The sequence below is a fragment of the Tiliqua scincoides genome, chromosome 1, assembly GCF_035046505.1.
Source record: "Tiliqua scincoides isolate rTilSci1 chromosome 1, rTilSci1.hap2, whole genome shotgun sequence".
Taxonomy (NCBI): Eukaryota; Metazoa; Chordata; class Lepidosauria; order Squamata; family Scincidae; genus Tiliqua; species Tiliqua scincoides.
Genome location: NC_089821.1, coordinates 271,617,078 through 271,629,082, shown reverse-complemented (window position 1 = coordinate 271,629,082; position 12,005 = coordinate 271,617,078). Strand labels below are relative to the sequence as shown.

At 47.1% G+C, this 12,005-nt stretch overlaps 1 pseudogene; it reads left to right on the top strand.

The window, feature by feature from the left end:
- The first annotated feature begins 1,790 nt into the window (after positions 1 to 1,790).
- On the top strand, positions 1,791 to 1,910 carry LOC136637869 (5S ribosomal RNA; annotated as a pseudogene).
- The last annotated feature ends 10,095 nt before the right edge of the window (positions 1,911 to 12,005 follow it).

Here is a 12,005-nt window from a genome sequence, read left to right as displayed (position 1 = left end):
TCCATGACTGCCCCCTCACCACAAGATGCAGCACACACCTCCATTGGCATAGCTGCATCAGCACTAGAAAGTTGGATAGGGTTGGGCCCTAAATTGCTTTCTTCCTTGTGGGAAAGTACCCATATCTTTTATTTTGCAGGCCAAAAAGCAGCATAGGAAAGTGATTTTTAACAAGTAAGGGCACAATCCTAACCCCTTATGTCAGTGCTTTCCAGCACTGGTATAGCGGTGCCAATGGGACATGTGCTGGATCCTGCAATTGGGTGTCACTCACGGAGGCCTCCTCAAAGTAAGGGAATGTTTGTTCCCTTACCTCAGAGCTGCATTGCCCTTATAAGGGGTTAGAATTGTGCCCTAAATTTCATTAGAGAAATCAGTTAAGAATCCCCTACAAAGGCATGCATGCACATGAGAAGCATCACATAGTGTTGCTGTGTGAAATAGACTTCAATTACCTAGAATAAGTTGGGTTTAATACACCAATAATTACTTAATGTGAATTCAGAGCCATGTTGCATACACTCTGAATTGCATATCACTTTGCACTAGAGTTTGCAACTATTTGCGTCCCAGAAAGGGAGCTCTGGGAATAAGAGTTTAGTGGGTGTAACGGCCAAGGCCAATACCTGCCCTCCATGATGAGAACTTGGGCCCAAGTAAAGACAGAAAAGCTAGGCCCATCTTATGCTATCTCAGCAGTGAGAAGGTATCTCTCTGCCCAGTTGATTACTGCCAACTGTAAACAATGAGGAGTGCCCCGCATTGGCAGATGACACATCTTGGCCAATTAGCATCCCGCACCCCCAATATAACCTCCCTATTCTAACCCAACATTCACTTGACGCTCAACCTTCATACCCCTGAGCCGTTCCACAAAATCCGTAAGTCAGTCTATTTTATTTGTGCACTTTATGCCTGTTTACTTTGCGCACTGGGAATAAAAAAGATTCCTGCATGTGACTTGAGCTTGGTGTACTCCTTTCCTCCAATCCTTAAAAGAACTGCACAGGCTGTGGGCTGGCCCGAGACAGTGAGGATGTTATAAAACATTTATGGAGCTAGAACATCTTCCCTCCCTATTACAGAACTAAAGGTCTCATGTTTACTTGATTGAGGGCCCAATCCTATCCAACTTTCTAGCACCAATACAACCCTGAGATAAGGGAACAAATGTTCGCTTACCTTAAGGAGGCCTCTGTGACTGCCCCTCCCATTGCAGGATGCAGTACATGCCCCCATTGGCACAGCTGCATCTGCGCTAGAAAGTTGGATAGTGTTGGGTCCTGAGAGTCTGATACAGGACAGTTAAGTAGGCTCAGTTGGTTTACATTATCCGACTTGAGTCTCTAGAGACAGGGTGGATTCCAGTTCTACGAAATGAATATGATTTTTGTTAAAGAAAACATTGAAGATCTTTATAAATAAATAATCCTTCAATGGGAGGAGAGAAAGTTATAACATATTTTTAGATTGTGAGCCCCTCTGGGACAGGGAACCATCTGTTCATTTCTTTTGCTATGTAAGCGGCTCTGTAAACTTTTTTGTTGAAAAGTAATATATAAATATTCTTCATGATAACAACAACAGCTTAGGACATGGAAATGAGGTGATTTAGGTTTTGGTGTTAAGACATTCTCAAATGTTTGCTTTTTCGTGTGCTTAGTGATCACTACTATACCCAGACTCTCCTCGGACTGACAGGCCTAAATAGCTGGTGTTAGGCCCAGGGCCCCAATGTAGTATCACCCTGAAGCAACCCAACATCAGGTAGTAAAGAATTGTGAGGAAATTACAACAGCATCTGTTACCCTGCACATGCCCAATCTCGTCTGATCTTGGAAGCTAAGCAGGGTCAGGCCTGGTTAGTACTTGGATGGGAGACCGCCTGGGAATACCGGGTGCTGTAGGCTCATACCATAGTCTTTCTAGACTGAAGGTTGCCAACCATCTCCAACTGTGTTGGTGTTGGGAGGAAGCCTACTGGCTGCCATTTTGACTGCTGCTACATCACCCAGCAAACCCACCAGAGCTCCCCTTACATGCTGGTGGTGGTGGTGGGTTTTCATCTGGCAGGCTCTGCTACCTGGCACTGGTAATAAGCAATGAAGGCTGTGCCAGTGATTTCAGTGCCAGTGTTACTGTTGGTGCCATTTTAATTCCCCCACAATGCCTTCTCGTCCAATATATTGCTGCTGGAAAGGAGCTAGTGACACTGCAGACATTAGCAATAATGGGACCTCCCTGGTGGAGAGGTCCACTGCTAGAGAAGGGGTCATAAGAAGAGCAATATTAATTTCAGTTGGTTTTTTAATTTAAATTTTATTTTTTGCAGATTTAAATCAATTATGGGTTTGATATTGCTCTGCATGTAATGTATCCAAGCTGATTCAAATTCTGTTCCGAGTGTCTGAACCAGTAACTGAACCACTTTTGAAATGAGTAACAGAACTGGAAGTGAGCCAGAGAATAAAAAGAAAAAAATACTGATGAACGTGAACCGGAACTGAACCCAAATTTTTAATGGTTCAACTCCCTGAACAATATTGTCTTCACTTTGGCTAAAGTTATAGCTTATTTACATTGGTTTTATGTACATTCTTCAGAAACCTTTGAAGTTTAAAAATAGGCTATGAATCCATTTAATAAACAAAGTGATCAAATACAAGTTTCATGTTTCAGGACACACTTCTCTTGTGGCAGTCATTTGGGAGTCAGTGAAGCAAGGGCATGAGCCATACCAAGAAATTTTCATGTGCAAACCCTATTTACGTGAACAGGGCTCTCCCACGGATGCCAGATTACACTGCTCAAAGGAGTAGGTCATTCATATATGCTGATATTGATACACATTGGAGACAATTCACTTCATATGAATTGGCTCTGTGAACTGTTAAGCAACACAGTGAATCATAGTTTTGGTTTTACTCCGGCGAATGGGTGACAATCATTTGCTCTAACATGCTACCTCTCATTGATCAGTGAACAATGTTGGAGTTGCACATAGTTCAGACATACATTAAAAGACACAGTCCTACCTAACTCCCCCAGTGCCACTCCCAGCTGTGCCATTGGGGCATGTACTGCATCCTGTAGGGTTGTTTCGGATCCCAGAGGCCTCCACAGAGTAAGGGATCATTTGTTCCCTTGCCTCCACGCAAGCCTCTGCTGGCCCAATGGCTCTTCTTGGATCTTCACTATCTACTATGAACAAGTCTGAATGGTCCCAGGTCAATGGATCAAGGCCGGGAACAAGGTTAGTTGGGTGAAGCTACAGTGCTGCTATTGTTGCTATTCATCCCTTATTCCCATGCCCATGCCTGGGGGCTGGGGGATAAGAATAGGCCCTCAGTTTGGCTGTACTTGTCATAAGAGTCAACTAAACAGCCACCAGGTAGATGGGGCTCGTTAGCCTGGGAAGGCAGCTCATCTGAGAGAAGGAAAACTCTGATCCCAAACCTCCACTGCCTTGTGGCTACATCCAGTTATGGAAAAGGCTTCAGGAGTCAACCTCGAGGCAAAATCCGGAGCTGGAGTCCCTGAGGCAGTTCATGGCTGAGCAACTCCTGCAACGCTGCTGGAACCAACCATATTGGCTTCTGCCTTTCCATTGGACCATTTCAGCAACGTGGAGAGGGGGGATTTGCTGCATGGGTAACAGTCTATACTCCATATCTACTTTACGCAGGCTTCGCGCACTGGAGACAGCACTCTGTTCCAGAACCACTATTCAGAGTGCGATACCATAGTCTTCCAATACTGAAGGATGCCAACATATTCCCACGGATTGCCAACAAAGTATGATGATGATGACAATTATGATGAATATTTATATATAGGCATACCCCCTTATCTGCGGGGGTTCCATTTCATCTCTCCAGGGCTTCCCTGGGCCTCCCAATAAGGCATTAAAAACATCACTTCTGGGACAAATCATCCGCCCAGGCAGCCAAGACCACCTCCATGCCAAAGCCTAATCTGAAGTTGGTCTGGCACCAAGGATGCAGTATGAACATTCAGCATGAACAGTCACTTTTTTAAGGCTCAGAGCTCAGTCTGAGCTTGACTGAGGCCAGGGATGAGGCGAGAAGCTCACCTTGCACCTGGAGGGGGTGCACACGGGTGTGTGTGCCCTGGGGGGGCCCAGACCCTATCCATGGATAAGTGAATCCACAGATACAGGATCTGTGAATATGGGGGCCCCCCTGTACTGCCAATCAGTTGATAATCCAACACTTGAATCATAATTATCTGAATGAGCAGGACCTCTGTTTTGTCTGGATTTAATCTGGATTTAACAGAGCTTGTTAACCCTCAACCAAACCCCAGACACCTTCAAGTAGCATTCCAGGATTTCAACACCTGCCCTGGGATTGTTTCTTTCATTTATTTATTCCTTACCTTTCTCCCAAACTGTGGGTAAGACAGCTGAGATTAAATGACTCAGGGCCCAGTCCTATCCAAATTTTCAGCATGGATGTAGTCGTGCCAATTTGGCATGCACTGCATCCTGTGGTGGAGGGGCATTCATGGAGATCTCCTTAAGGCAAGAAACACCTATTCTCTTACCTTGAGGCTTCATTGTAGCTGCATCAGTGTTGGAAAGCTGGATAGGATGGGGCCCACCGAGAGGTAGAGCTGGATGTCATGCACACACTGATGACACTCAACCCCAAAACTCTGGATGACCTCCCCCAGTGATTTCATGTAAATGTTAATCAGCATGAAGGACAGAATGGAACCCTGTGCAACTCACATGCCAAAGACCAATATCAGGGGTGGCTCATTCATTAGGCAAGGTGGTGCAGCATCAGCAGCAGCAGACTGCAGAAGAGCGAGAGGGTGGCAGATTTCTTTCACTTCATGTATGTTGCTGCTGCCAGTGTGGGATAAACCCACATTGTTGCACTTTCTGTGGGCTAAAAGTGAGCAGAAAGTGGACCAACCACTTTCCCACCATGCTCTTTGTATTATTTCTTCCAACCTGAAACTGCAGGACTTCTGGTTTGATTTACAGGGAGTACGTGAACGAAGTCTTGCACTTCTGCAACTGAAGAAACCATGCAAAAAGTGCAGTAAGTTGGCTGCTGTTTTTAAAAAAAATTGTGTAGAGGTAGCAAACGCAAGGTGGCATCAGGCAGTGTTCTGGGTTATACTGTTGCTGACCAGTAATACCTATACTTGTGTCCCCCAGCAATACCTTCTGGGATCTATCAGCGGGAAAGAAACGAAATCATTGCAAAGCGATGCCTCCAAGACCCGATCCAGTCGACTAACACAGAAGGACACCATGGTTGATAGTGATGATAGCTGCTGGGATAACAGGGATGCACACCCCCAGTCCAGTCCTGGCACAAATCATCCACCCAGGCAACCAAGGCCACCTCCATACCAAAGCCTAATCTGAAGCTGGTCTGGCACCAGGGGATGCAGCATGAACATTCAAGTCCCCCAGAATCAACACCCCAGAATCAACAACTGAGGATGTTCCAACACCATGCCAGAGATCACCCAGTCAGTTCAGGCAGGGAGACTTGGGCAACAAGGTAGGCAATGCACCAACAGAATCTCAATCCTACCTCACACAGAGACACTTGAACCCAGAGGACTATTGGAAGGGGCAACCAATAAGGTGGTTAATTTCACAACAAGCTATTGGAACAATACCCCGTGCCCCTGCAGCTGTGGCTGCTGCAGCATCTAGAAGCCTGGTAGACATAGTTGGGACAGACCAACCCCTTCCATCCCATCAAACCAGGTCTCCATGATGCATGCAAGGTCAGCACCCTCCTCCAGGACTGAATCAGGCTGGTCTTGTTCACTTACCAGGCATTTTAAGTTTAAGGCTGGAGGGGTTGATGCCTGAAACACCAGTTGGCTGGAGGGAGGGACAGAAAGAGGGATAGCTCAACTATGATTAAGCCACCTTCCCATAGAACCCTACCACCATCTCTCCCTCCCAAGGTGTCCCAGTATAAAAAACATATCTCCCCAATGGCAGGAACCAACAACATCCCCCAAAACAATTCCATCCTCCAGAAAAAAACCAGAGGGCTCAGCTATGCAGCAAAACCACTCCACTGGCACCCAGCAAACCTAATTAAAAGAGAAACCGTATGCCGCTTCCTTGATGGGAATGAATTCCTGTGAGCTGAGTGTGATCAGGAAAGTTGTTGACTGGGTTTACAATACATCACCTGCAGGGAGTTTTAATGAGTCACTGTTGCTAACAAGTGGCGTGTGCCTCCCACAAGACACCTGTCTTCATCCAGGAACTGCTGATATATGCCATCTCATTCCCTCAGATTTCAGAATATTTCTCAGCTGTGCTGGAGAGACTTGTGCCTTTATTCATGCCCTTCTTCTTACAAGAGCCGAAATATATTATGCATTATCAGAACTAAGACCAGTGCAGAGCCATTTTTAATGAGCCTTTAACAAGGGGGAAAGGTGCTGAAGGAGCCCTTAGCTCACTGGTTGAACAGTATGTACTGTACTCTGCATGCAGATGGTTAAAGAATCTTTAAAAGGCTATTGTACACATTTTTGGAGTTGGACGAGTCTGTTATTGAGTACCTGTACTCATTAGGGTGGCTATATGCCAGCATACCAGTTGCAGGAGAGCTATTGTTTGTACAAGGGCACAGGAAAGGTGGTACATAAATCTTTTAAATAAAATAAATATTGCCTTAGAACCCAATCCTGAGCTCCCATCGCACGCAGCTGCAGCGGCACTAAAAACGGCTGCCACCACATCCTGAGCACCCACAACAGCCGCAGGTGGCACCTCGTAAGAACATAAGAACATAAGAAGAGCCCCGCTGGATCAGGCCAAGGACCCATCAAGTCCAGCTTCCTGTATCTCACAGTGGCCCACCAAATACCCCAGGGAGCACACAAGACAACAGACACAACCTGGTACCCTCCCCTGCATCTGGCAATCAGAGGCAACCTACCTCTACCTTGCACATACACACCATGACTTATAACCTGTAATGAACTTTTCCTCCAGAAATTTGTCCAATCCCCTCTTAAAGGCAACCAGGCAAGATGCCATCACTACATACTGTAGGAAGGAGTTCCACAAACCAATTACATGCTGGGTAAAGAAATATTTTCTTCTGTCTGTCCTAACTCTCCCAACACTCAACTTTCGTGGATGTCCCCTGGTTCTGGTGTTATGTGAGAAGGAAGAGAGCGTCTCTCTATCCACTCTGTCCATCCCCTGCATGATTTTGTATGTCTCAATCATGTCCCCCCTCAGGTGCCCCTTTTCTAGACTGAAGAGGCCCAAACATTGTAACCTTTCCTCATAGGGAAGGTACCCCAGCCCAGTAACCATTTTGGTTGCTCTCTTTTGCACTTTTTCTATCTCCACTTTATCCTTTTTGAGATGCGGCGACCAGAACTGGACAAAATACTCCAGGTGTGGCCTTATCATCGATTTGTACAATGCCATTACAATATTAACTGTCTTATTCTCAATGCCTTTCCTAATGATCCCAGGCATGGAATTAGCCCTCTTCACTGCTGCCGCACATTGGGTCAACACTTTCATCGAGCTGTCCACCAGCATCCCAAGATCTCTCTCCTGATCTGTCTCAGACAGCTCAGAACCCATCAGCCTATATGTAAAGTTTTGATTCTTTGCCCCAATGTGGATGACTTTACACTTACTTACATTGAAATGCATCTGCCATTTTGCTGCCCATTCTGCCAGTTTGGAGAGATCCTTCTGGAGCTCCTCACAATCACTTCCGGTCTTCTCCACTTGGAAAACTTTGGTGTCGTCTGCAAACTTGGCCACCTCACTGCTTAACCCTGTCTCCTGGTCATTTATGAACAGGTGCATTGGGTCTTTTCCATAAGCATTAATATTAATAAAAAATAGTCCATTATTAGAAGAGGTATGGTGCTCTTACATAACCAATATACACACTGCTCACTAGGCTAAGTTCCAACCTGAGATGGCTCCTCAACAGAGCACCCAAGGCGTGGTGGTGGTGTGGTGTTTCTAAGTACATGGAACAGTTGAATTTCATACTATTTGGGGTGCAATCCTAACCTGCGCTGGAACAGGCAAACCAGGAAGCTTGCACTGTATCCAGCACAGGATTGTGGCCAGAAGCAGCTCAGCCAGAGGTAAGGGGAAACTTACCCAAGTTAAGGGTAACGGGTAAGGGGTGCTGGCCACAATGGGTCTTCTCAGACTTGCGCCACCTCTGGAGGTGGCACCTCTGGAGCTGGCACAAGTCTGAGGAGAGCAGAGTGGCTTGAAGCCGCTCCATTCTCCCCGGGAACGGGGGTTGGGATCCAGCATAACTGCTGGATTCCAGCCCCACCTCCTGCTCCCTGCCCGCTCACTCTCAGGGTCGCCCATCGCCCACCCTCCCCCCATTCAGGAATGCCTCCCTCCTCCTCCTCCCCACCCCACCCCCACGCCTACCTTTTCTGCTTATGTCAGGCCAGGCGGGCCGACACAAGCGGGAAGCCGGCGCAGAGGCTTATGTAGCCTCCGCAGGCCGACGCTTCTTGGAGCGCTGGCCTGGCTTCCCCTCGGTACATTTGTGATCCTCCTAGGCCAGCCCAAGGGACTTGGGTGGGCATCGGGGGCAGTTTGGATTGCGCCCTTAGTCTTACTTCTGCTCAGGTAACCTGTGTGGCAAGTGAATCTTTTAGAAGTAGGCTACCTCCGAATGCCAGGTGCAAGGGAGTGGCAACAGGATGCAGGTAGCTTTTTGTGTACTCCCAGGCAGCCTGATCCTGAGCTGCCTGGGGCGCCCAGCCTCGGCAGCACAGAGAACGGCTGCTGCTGGATCCTGTGCGCCCCGGGCTACCGCAGGAAGCACCTTGGGAGAAGGGGACTTTTGTAAGGTAAGCAGCCCCACAATGGGGCTACTCACTTTACCGTGTAGAGCAGGTATAGCAGATATAGCCTCTTATGCTCTAACCCAGAGGTGTCCAAACATTTTGGCAGGAGGGCCACATCATCTCTCTGACACTGTGTCGGGTGCCGGGAAAAGAAATGAAATAATTTACATTTAAAATTTGAATAAATATACATAAATGAATTTATTAGAGATGGAACTTATATGAATGAATGAAGGTCATGCAGTAGCTCAAGGCCTATAAAAGACCTTGCACAAAGCAAGGCCAGCCTTTCCTTCACTGCCACTGCTGCATCACAAATGTGAAACAGCAAGTAGTGGAGGGAGTCCTCATCCCACAGCTCAGGAGAGAGGTAGAACAGTCATCCCCACTTTGAGAGCAGTTGCTTCGGGCCAGCAAGGGTTCCAGCAAGTCTCCAGAGGGCCAGAGGCTCTTTGGAGACTGGGGACTCCCTGAGGACCAGATTGGGAGCCCCCAAGGGCCACAAGTGGCCCCTGGGCCGGGGTTTGGGCACCCCTGGTGTAAAGGTGCTCGTGTAGGGCGCCGAGCCCTCCACGAGCACCTTGGATTCTGCGGAGTAGAGCTCTGCGGACCTGCCTCCCTCCCTCCCCCTGGCATGCCTCTAGCCCACCCCTGCCCTCTCTCCGCCCCCCACCAGCCTTCCCCCTCCCCAGAATGCTTCTTCCCCACTCCTGTCCCCGCTTACCGTACCATGGCTTGGCAGTCTGGGAGACTGCTGAGCTGTGGAGGCTGGGTGACCACCCCGCGATAGCCCAGCACCGGCTGGCGCTGGGCTAATATGTGCAGGAACCCGGCGATGAGGCAGTCCGCTGACACGGTACAGAGCTGCGGCGCCACATGACAGTCTGCCACGGTACAGAGCTGCGGAACGGAGCTCAGGATTGGGTTTTGAGGCATCTGGTGGGCCACTGTGCAATTCAGGAAGATGGACTAGATAGCCCTTTGGCTGATCCAGCAGAGCTGTACTTATGTTCTTATGTTTTTAATCACAGGGTTGAATGCATAAACTATTGTTTCACCTGGGTGTGGTAACAGTTGCATTTCCATCTGGAAATTCTCTACGCAAGCGCTGTTCTTGAACAAAGCAGCAGTATATGCTTCCCAGTTTATCCAGATAACACTGGACTGTAGGCTAACCCTGTGCAACAATGAGTTTCAAATTCACCTGGAATCCTCTGCGGTAAACATAAAGACGTTGAAGATTTAGTTTCATAATAAAACACAGAAGGCTTCTCTGAATTGTCTGCAATAGATTTTCAACAGATCCGGCTCATTTTGGCTGGCTGGATATTGTATTGACTGTCCAGGATAATTAAGGGGCCAATCCTATCCAACTTTTCAGCTCTGGTGTAGACACAATGCAGCCCCATGGTAAGGGAGAACATGTTCCCATACGTTAAGAAGGCCCCAGTGATTGCCCCTCCACCACACGATGCAGTGCACACTCCACTGGCACAACTGCTCCAGCACTGGAAAATTGGATAGACTTGGGCTCTAAAACTGTTATCAGGAGCTGTTGGGGGGGGGGAATAAACCTATGATAAGGGAACAAATACATTTCATATCAAGGCAATAATTTTTCAGCCTCTTTAGGGTGCTGTTTCAAATGATGCTATTTTTGTTCCTAAAGCACATTTTGTGATTAAGATGTGTGCATTGTAGGCATTTTTAATTTGGTTGATAGTCTCTCGAAATGCCAGGTGATCAGCTCTAAATTTTTGGCAGCTGGTCACTAATATTTTTTGGCTTTATAGAGATATAATACATGGGCTGCACTGTTTCCTTTCTAGATTGCAAATAGTGGGAAGAGATAAAAGAAGACAAAAAAGGTAATTCTGCCATTTCCTAAGCCTGAGTTTTAACATAGCAGTTGCTGTAGAACAGGGGTGCCCAAACCCCAGCCCAGGGACCATCTGCAGCCCTCGGGGACTCCCAATTCGCCCCACAGGGAGCCCCCAATCTCCAATGAGCCTCTGGCCCTCCAGAAACTTGCTGGAGCTCACACTGGCCCAACACAAGTACTCTCCATGTGAGGGCAACTGTTTGCGTGAGCTGTGGGACAAGGGCTCCCTCCACTGCTTGTTGTTTCATGTCTGTGATGCAGCAGTGGCAGCAAAGGAAAGGCTGGCCTTGCTCTGTACAAGGCCATTTATAGGCCTTGAGCTATTGCAAAACCTTCATTCATTCATATAAGTTCCACCTCTAATATATTCATTTATGTACATTTTTGTAAATTTATTCAAATTTATTCAAATATGTATTCAAATTTATTCAAGTGTAAATTCATTTTTCCCTGGCCCCCAACACAGTATCAGAAAGATGATGTGGCCCCTCCGCCAAAAAATTTGGACACCCCTGCTGTAGAAAAATCCCAAATCAGACAATTTGTAAAGGATGGGAAACAGCTTCCTGAGCATTGTGTGTATAAAATGCTCTAGAGGTGAGAACATGCTATGAATGAGGATCAAACGCTCACAAACTGTGCAATAAATGGGATTGTTCAGAACAGGATTGCCAGCTTGCACCCTGGACAGAGTACCTGATGTAGCAGATGTTCTGATCCTGCTGCAGAACTGATCCTGAACTGATGCAGCAGAACTGATCCTGCTGCATTGGTACCATTAAGGCAAAGGGAAATCCCCTAAGTTACAACTTGGCAATACTAGTTTAGAAAAGCCTTGACTGATGAAAACAGCAAAAGAGGTCCAGTGAAATACAGTATATGGTGGTTTTGTTTTCATGATATTATAAACTTTGTTAAGAGAACATTGAAACACACAGAGGCTACGCCCACTCTAGAGGAAACTGTACTTCATCAGGATGTTGCTTGTATAAACAATCCTTTATTAAAAAATCTGGGTAGAAACTGAATGACCTTTTTAGGAGAGATCATTAGAAAAATAATGGAACGAGCAGCTCTGTGTTCTCATTGACATGTTAAGTTGTTCTCTTTAATTTAGAACACAATCCTAAGTGCTCTTTGGGCTGACGCAAGACCCTTGTGGCAGCCAAGGAGTGTTGCAAACATGCTGTAAGGCATATTTGTGCCTCCTTGTGAGTTGGGAGGCCAGCGCAAGGACACGCATCGGCCTCCCCAC